The sequence below is a fragment of the Pezoporus flaviventris genome, unplaced genomic scaffold (genome assembly GCF_033815535.1).
Source record: "Pezoporus flaviventris isolate CSIRO_AGI_PZ_B2104156 unplaced genomic scaffold, CSIRO_AGI_Pfla_v1 ptg000219l, whole genome shotgun sequence".
Classification (NCBI taxonomy): domain Eukaryota; kingdom Metazoa; phylum Chordata; class Aves; order Psittaciformes; family Psittacidae; genus Pezoporus; species Pezoporus flaviventris.
Window position 1 is genome coordinate 38,635 of NW_026892767.1, and position 8,880 is coordinate 47,514.

Sequence of the window (8,880 nt, forward strand, 5' to 3'; positions counted from 1 at the left end):
AGCCTCTTTGGTATGGAGGACGATTGCTGAAGTACAGATATGGGGCGGCCTGGCAGATTGATATGACACGCTCAGCAAAGTGCCAAGGCAAGCGTCTTGTGCTTACCATGGTGGAAGAAACATATGCTGTGCCCTACGCCACTGCTCAGAACATTATCCTGGGTCTTGAGAAACAGATTTTGTGGCAGCAAGTCACCCCAGAGAGAAGTGAATCAGACAATGGAACTCATTTCCCAAACAACCTTATAGACACATGGGCCAAAGAGCATGGCATTTTGTGGGTATATCACATCCCCTACGAGGCACCAGCCTCTGGGAAAATCAAACGGTACAATGAGCTGTTAAAAACTACACTGAGAGCTGTGGGTGGTGGGACCTTGAAACATTTGGATACACATTTACCAAAAGCCATCTGGTTGGTCAATACCGGAGGATCTCCCAACAGGGCTGGCCCAGCCCAGTCAGAACTTTTACATACTGTAGAAGGGGACAAAGTTCCTGTGCTGCACATAAAGAATTTTCTGTGGAAGGCAGTCTGGGTTATTCTTGCTTCTGGTAAAGGCAAACCAACTAGTGGGATTGCTTTTGCTCAGGGACCTGGATGTACTTGCTGGGTAATGCGGGAAGATAGAGAATTCTGATGTGTACCTCAAGGGGATTTGATTTTAGGGAAAAACAGCCAAGTAACTCCATTGTATGCTGTTGCCTGCTACGTAGCACTCTAATAGCCCACCGACTAGATGTCTTCAGGTCAACAGGGACTGGCCCTTACTTCCTTCCGACCTTCATCCCAACAAAGAATGGACTTTGATGTAACCAGACGAGTTCTGCAGTATCATCAACAGGCAACGATGCAACACTGCACACTGTCTCTCCTTCTCTGAAAGAGTATTACAAGAGACGGAGACTGACATCGTGGACTGGATGAACTCAGCTACTTTATAGGGATTGGTCCATGAACTAAGGAATGTTCTCTCTCTCTCTTTGTTTTTGTTTGTGTATATATATATATATATATATATATGAGATAAGAGTGATGGTATACTGAAAAATATGGGAACTGAGCATGACATGAATGATATGAAATAAGGGGTGGATACTGTCCTGGGTTCAGCAGTAGCAGTCATTTTTCTCGTTCTTAGTGGCTGGTGCAGTGCTGTGGTTTTGACTATCAGCCTGAGAACAGTGCTGATAACACCAATATTTTTGGTTGCTGCTCAGTAATGTTTACTCTGACCAAGGACTTTCTGTTTCTGATGCTCTGCCAGGGAGGAGGGGAAGCCGGGAGGAAGCAGATACAGGACACCTGACCCAAACTAACCAAAGAGGTATTCCATACCACAGCCCATCATGCCCACTATATAAACTGGGGGCAGTTACCCGGAAGGGCTTGATCACTGCTTGGGTCGGGCAGGGTATCGGTGGGTGGATTGTGAGCGGTTGTATTCTCTTCCCTTGTTATTCCCTTTATCATTATTATCATTGGTGTTAGCAGTAATGTTTTTGTGTTATACCTTAGTTACTGGATAGTTCTTATCTCAACCCATGGGAGTTACATTCTTTCGATTCTCCTCCCCATCCTTCCGGGAGTGGGGGGAGGAAGAGGGGGAATGAGTGAGAGGCTGCATGCTTCTGGGTTGCCGGCTGGGCTTAAACCACAACAATCCTTCAAACCCTGGATCTGCTGGATAAATAGTCGGGAATTAGTATTTTCCAAAAGAATTAGGCATTCAAGGACTTTCATTATTCTAAAAGAAAAGACAATCTTTCTTCTTTTGGCGCCTTAAAATTTCCTTTTTTCACATCCAACAGCACTGGACTGTGCCCAGACTATTTGTACAGTTTCCTGCCCAGGAAACTGGGTCTTGCACACCTTCCTTTTTCCTTTCCTCAAGAAAGATGCAGTAAAGGAACAACAAGGAACAGTTCTGTTCCCTGTTCTTTGTCCCTCATGCCCTTTTTCCACTTCCAATCATCTACCCGGCAACAGACTAGTTTCAGAAAAAGCTTATCTGTATACTGTTTTAACTTGCTTTTATTTTACCAAATTAACACTCCATACTACATGAAAAAGCCAGTCTTGTTCAACTGCTTCATAATATCCTAAACCAAGAAAAGATCATGGTCTAAAGATGAAGAGTAACAGAAAAAAAAACTACCAAATAACAGCTGAAGCACAGCAGGACAGCTTTCTATCTGAGCTTGAGAGAAACCTCTGGCTTCCTTACCTTCATCTACTTTGAGGATTTGAACTCTCGTACCTTGAAATAAAACCCATTCATAAGCATACGATGTTTGATCAATTGAATAATTGATACTATTTTTACAACTGATGATTAATTAAAGAAACTGGAATCTGATTAAATGCTTAAAGTGAATATTTGGAAAGCAAACAAAAACCCACATAAATATTTTTGTTTATGCATTTGCATATCCACACTATGCCTTTAAAATCTCAATTCCTGATGTATATAAATTTGGTATATCAATATTTGGCATTTTAATACTACATATGTTTAGCCTGTTAATGTTTGATAGCAATTACAACCTTAATCTGAATACTTATCATGTTGGTAATGTTCTACAGAAAAACATGTTTTGACATCACCGTGGCCAGCAGAATAGAAAAAACAAGTGCAGTGTTTGCTAGCTTTGGGCCATCAGTCATGGATGGATAACTACAGAAGTGTAAGTCAGCAGGTTTTCTCTTTATTAATATCATCAATACAGATATTCTCATAAAATGAAAGAAATATTGAAGCAATAAAAAGGAATTCATACCTGGCATGTTCCTGAACTCCAATAAACTCTACTTCACTATCAGAAGAGGCAATATTTATTTTGTCACTGATCTGGGCATTAGCAGAAGAGGTTTTGCTACTTTCAAGGTAGCCTGGATCCAAATGACCTACAGATGGGGAAAATGCAAATACAACCAGTTTGTAAAAGCTTACACAAAAAATCACCAGGAACAGAAATTTCCCCAGATAAGAGGAAAAAAAACAAAACCCAAAACTGAAACACTGAGAAATTTTATTAGATCAGCTTATCCGACTTTCAGAAGGATGACCACTTGGATTTATCCAGTCTCAGTAGCTCTAGTGATGGCATTATCACACAAATATGAACAAAGCCCAACTACTGCATCAAGAACTCCACATAATTAGTCTTTCTGGCTGTTATTTTATGACAATCACAGAATCACAAAGGGTTTTGGGTTGGAAAGGAGCTTAAATATCATCTAGATCCAACCTCTTGCCATGGGCAGGAGGGACACCTTCCACTAGACCGTGTTGCTCCAAGACCCATCCAACCTGTCCTTGAACACTTCCAGGGACAGTGCAGCCACAGCTTCTCTGGGCAACCTGTTCCAGTGTCTCACCACCCTCACAGTGAAGAATTTCTTCCTAATATCTAATATAAATCTCCTCTCTTTCAGTTTAAAACCATTCCCCCTTGCCCTAATACTACATGCCCTTGTAAAAAGCCTGCACCTGTTTGTAGCAACTCTTGGGATAATGGACAGCAATTCTTCACATCAATCTTCGAATTAATGGACAGAAGAGTCTTAGCTCAGCTCTTTCCCACTCATCTCTCAGGCAAGGGATGGTGGAGTCCCAGTTCAGCTCCTCACACCCTTCTTCCAGGCAATGGACCTTGGAGTCTTATTTCAACTCCTCCCACCCATCTCAGACAATGGACAGTGGAGTCTGATTTCAGATCAGTCTCTCACAGCAGCCCAACATATGGCTGGCTTTCTGGGCTGCAAGAACACACTGCTGGCTCATGTTGAGCTTCTCATGAACCAACACCCCCAAGTCCTCCTCAGGGCTGCTCTCAATCCAGTCTCTGCCCATCCTGTAGTTGTGCTTGGGATTGCCCCAACCCAGGTGCAGGGCTTTCCACTTGGCCTTGTTGAACTTCATGAGGCTTGCACTAGCTCACCTCTCAGGCGTGTCCAGGTCCCTCTGGATGGCAACCCTTCCCTCCAGTGTGTTGACTGCACCATGCAGCTTGGTGTCATCAGCAAGCTTCCTGTGGGTGCACTCAATCCCACTGTCCATGTTGCTGACAAAGATGCTGAGCAGGATTGGACCCAACACCAAACCCTGAGGGACACCACTTGTCACTGGTCTTCACTTGGACATCAAGGTGTTGACCACAGTCCTCTGAGTGCGACCATCCAGCCAATTCCTTACCCACCAAGTGTTCCATCCACCAAATCCATGCTTCTCCATTTTAGAGTCAAGGATGTCGTGTGGGACAGTGTCAAATGCCTTGCATAAATCCAATGCTAAGTTAGACTGTGCCTAAACCTCTTTGAAATAAAATACTAAGACAATCTACTGTCAATAAATCAAACTCAATGATACTGTGGCAAGCAAAGCCTATAGGCTGAAAAGAAGCATCACACATACCAAGGAAAAAGAATTTATTTTCTTAAAATCAATCAATCAGTAGGGGAAGACAGTTAATGAAAAAAAACTAGCAAACCTGTCAGCTTTTGGTCACACTGCTTCACGCATCTGCTCTAACATTATTACAGATTACTTATAAAAATAATCTGGTTTTCATAAATTCCATATATAGCAGTGTTGTTTTATTATTACTGTTCCTCAGTGTTACCCAGTTCATCAGCCTGTCAAACAAGTCCTCCCTAAATACTCACAATGAGTGTTGCAAGTTTTGTCTTTTCTGCCAAGTACTGCTAAGAAGTTTCTTCACCACAATTAATGAAGCTGTGTTCTGACATATTAAATAATACTTGCACAAAAAACACAAACCAGCCAAAACTACTATTTTGCAGGAAATAATTTATTTTTTAAATCAATTATATAAGATTTCAATAGAGAGAGATAATATCTACTTTTTATTTAAAAAAGAGATTTCTTCTACTGTTTCTCTCTAGCAGTAAGCTGGGGAACGTTGGGCAGCCCTGAAGCAGATGACACTGCCTACTTCTTGGAAACCACTCACTCGACTGTATTACACAGAGTAAGAATGATTTGTCAAACAGAAATTTGAAATTAGATTAATATGCTAATCTAGTTTGATTGGACACCTCTTCAAAGATGAGGAGGAGGACGTAATAACAATACACAGAATTTCAAAGGTGAGCAAACATGCAGAACTGATTATACTTCCAAGTAGATCAAGAGGACACAGAGAGAAGAAATGAAACTTAAAACAAGTGCCAGGGAAACCTTCTAATGTCTGCTTAAGGTACTTGGAAAAGATGCAAGCAAATAGAGGGGGAGAGAACATACTGTATGTTCTTGTTTTGTAAAGTGAAGACCCTTAGTGCAACATCTGATCAGGGCTAGCGAGGGAAGTAAACCTGTTAGCTGCCATGTACCTGAAGGAAGAGTTTCCACCTCACAAGACAAAAACTGTCAGCTGGACTTAAAATGAATTAATAGCCCAGGCTGACTTTTCCTAACATTACAGTTCAGCTGAACATTTCTTGGCAAATATCACTGACTGCCAGAAAGTCCCAAAATGGGTCACAGATAATTTTTTAATAAAAGTGGCTGGGCACACTGTGAAATATGAAATGGAAGCACTCAGAGGCTTTGATGCATGTGGTGGTGATGCAAACAGGGAGCTTTCTTTATGTGATCACTGGCCCAGTGATTCACATTGCCCTGCTCCTGAACGTTACAGCTGCTAGACTACAGGCAGCAGAAGAGTAGAACAGTCCGTGGTCACTGTTTCATGCAAACTGGTATGGATAGCATTCTACCTTAATATGTTGTATTAAAGACATACCGCCATACTGCACCCTTTGCCAGACAGGATAATGTCTGACAGAGGAGCAAAGCAGACCAGCACTTAAATAGCCCCAAAATAAATCCCCAGAGGTATAAATGGGAGCCCCAAAAGAGCTTTCATATATTACATTAGCTTTAAGTTCAGTGAACTTACCAGCCTGATATCGCTTGGAAGGATGGTACGGCCTGGCACAAGCAATCCAGGAGGTTCCTCAGTTGTGTGGAAGACAACTTCCCTCTGTAAGTAAGAGAGGAGCCAACAAGGAGAGGTGCCATGCTTGACCTCGTGCTCACCAACAGGGAAGGGGTTGTTGGAAATATGATACTCCAGGGCAGCCTTGGTTGCAGCGATCATGAGATGGTCAAATCTGAGATCCTCCGGACAGTGAGAAGAGCGTGCAGCAAGCTCACTGCCCTGGACTTCAGGAGAGCAGACTTTAGGCTCTTCAGGAACCTGCTTAGTAAGGTTCTGTGGGATATAGCCCTAGAGGGCAGGGGGGCCAAAGACTGTTGGATGATATTCAAGGATCAGCTACTGCAAGCTCAGGAGTGTTGCATCCCAACTAGAAGGAAGTGCAGCAGGAGGGCCAGGAGACCTCCTTGGATGGATAAGGAGCTGCTGAGGGCTGAGGAAACTTCAAGGGAAAAAAGAGGCTTATAAAAAGTGGAAGCAAGGACAGGCGGCCTGGGAAGAATACAGGGATGGTGTCCGGGAAGCTAGGGACCAGGTTAAGAAAGCTAAAGGCCAGAGAGAATTAAACTTGGCTAGGGACATTAAGGATAGCAGGAAGGGATTCTATAGGTATGTAGCAAATAAAAGAAAGACTAGGGACAATGTAGGCCCCCTCAGGAAGCTATCGGGAGAACTGGCTACCCTGGACTGGGAGAAGGCTGAGGTTCTCAATGACTTCTTTGCCACGGTCTTCACTGGCAAATGCTCTGACCACACCACCCACGTCTTGGAAGGCAGACACAGGGACTGTGAGAATGAAGGCCTTAGGCCCACTCTAGGAGAGGATCTGGTTTGAGACCATCTTAAGAACCTGAACATATACAAGTCCATGGGACCTGATGAAATCCATCCGCGGGTCATGAAGGAGCTGGCAAATGAAGTTGCTAGACCACTGTCTGTCATATTTGTAAAATCATGGCAGTTAGGTGAAGTTCTTGACAACTGGAAAAAGGGAAATAAAACTCCCACTTTCAAGAAGGGGAAAATGGATGACTTGGGGAATTACAGACCAGTCAGTCTCACCTCTGTGCCTGGCAAAATCTTGGAGCAGATTGACCTCGAAGGCATGCTAAGGAACACAAAAAACAACGAGGTGGTTGGTGACAGCCAGCATGGCTTCACTAAGGGGAAATCCTGCCTGACCAATTTGGTGGCCTTCTATGATGGGACTAGAGAACCTGATGGACAGGGGCAAAGCAGTTAATGTCATCTACTCTGACTTGTGCAAAGTGTTTGACACTGTCCAACACGACATCCTTGCCTCTAAATTGGAGCAACATCAATTTGATGGATGGACCGCGCGGTGGATAAAGAACTGGCTGGATGGCCGCACGCAAAGAGTTGTGGTCAAAGGCTCAGTGTTCAGCTGGAGACCAGTAACGAGTGGTGTCCCTCAGGGATCGGTGTTGGGACTGGTTCAATATCTTTGTCAGGGACATGGACAGTGGGATTGAGTGCACCCTCAGCAAGTTTGCCAATGACACCAAGATGTGTGGTTTGGTTGATACGCTGGAGGGAAGTAATGCCATTGAGAGGGATCTTGACATGCTTGTAAGGTGAGTCAATGCCAACCTTATGAAGTTTAACCATGCCAAGTGCAAGGTCCTCCACCTGGGTCGGAGCAATCCCAGGCACTGCTACAGGTTGGGCAGAGAAGAGATTCAGAACAGCCATGCGGAGAAGGACTTGGGGGTGTTGGTCAATGAGAAAATGAACACGAGCCGGCAGTGTGCTCTTGCAGCCCAGAAAGCCAACCGTACCCTGGGCTGCATCAAGAGGAGCATGACCAGCAGGTCGAAGGAGGTGATCCTGCCCCTTTGCTCTGCTCTCGTGAGACCTCACTTGGAGTATTGTGTGCAGTTCTGGTGTCCTCAACATAAAAAGGACATGGAACTGTTGGAACAAGTCCAGAGAAGGGCCACGAGGATGATCAGGGAACTGGAGCACCTCAAGTATGAAGACAGGCTGAGAAAGTTGGGGCTGTTCTGCTTGAATAAGGCTGCATTGAGACCTCATAGCAGCCTTCCAGTATCTGAAGGGGGCCTACAAGGATGCTGGAGAGGGACTCTTCACTAGGGACTGCAGTGTTCAAGGCCAGGTTGGACAGAGCCTTGTGTGACATGGTTTAGTGTGAGTTGTCCCTGCTCATGGCAGGGGGATTGGAACTAGATGATCTTAAGGTCCTTTCCAACCCTAACTATTCTATGATTCTATGAACAAAATGGTAATTAGCAGTAGAGAAGCCATGATTAGCAGAGTAAATATTGCAGGAGTAGATGAGTGTTAATCAGGATTACAGCATACAGATACATTTACAGACTCTGGCAATACTATTTTCATGCCTAATAACATGCCTTTGCTTTTAATTTCTTTGTACAAATATTAGGATGAATGCCCAAAGGAAATGTTTTGTTTGCCCTACAACATCAGTGCTTGCAAAACAGCCCAAAATATTTGTCCATGCACAAAGATTTGATAGTGTGTCCTAATAAGATTTTTGACGTGCATCACAGATCAGAGGCACCCCGGAGGATCCCACTCCTCCACAGTCACTGCTTGTGGCATGGAATCGGTTATAGGGTTGATAGTATAAAAGCATATGTTTGCATTGAGACAAGGAAGCACAAAAGTACAAAATGTAATCAGTTCTAAGTAATGTTAAGTTTGATGGCTTTGTAATGGAAAATAACTGCGGTGCTTGGAGGTAGTTGACATAGTTTCAGGCCCTCAGGGCCTCAGTACAAAAGGTGTGAGAAAAGCAGAATAGAAGGACAGGACCTGGAATGGGGAGTATCCCGGACTAGCAGATGTCCAGGATGAGAGCAGTTAAACTTACTGATAAGTAGAAGGCCAGGATGATTGCTATGTCTGTAATGT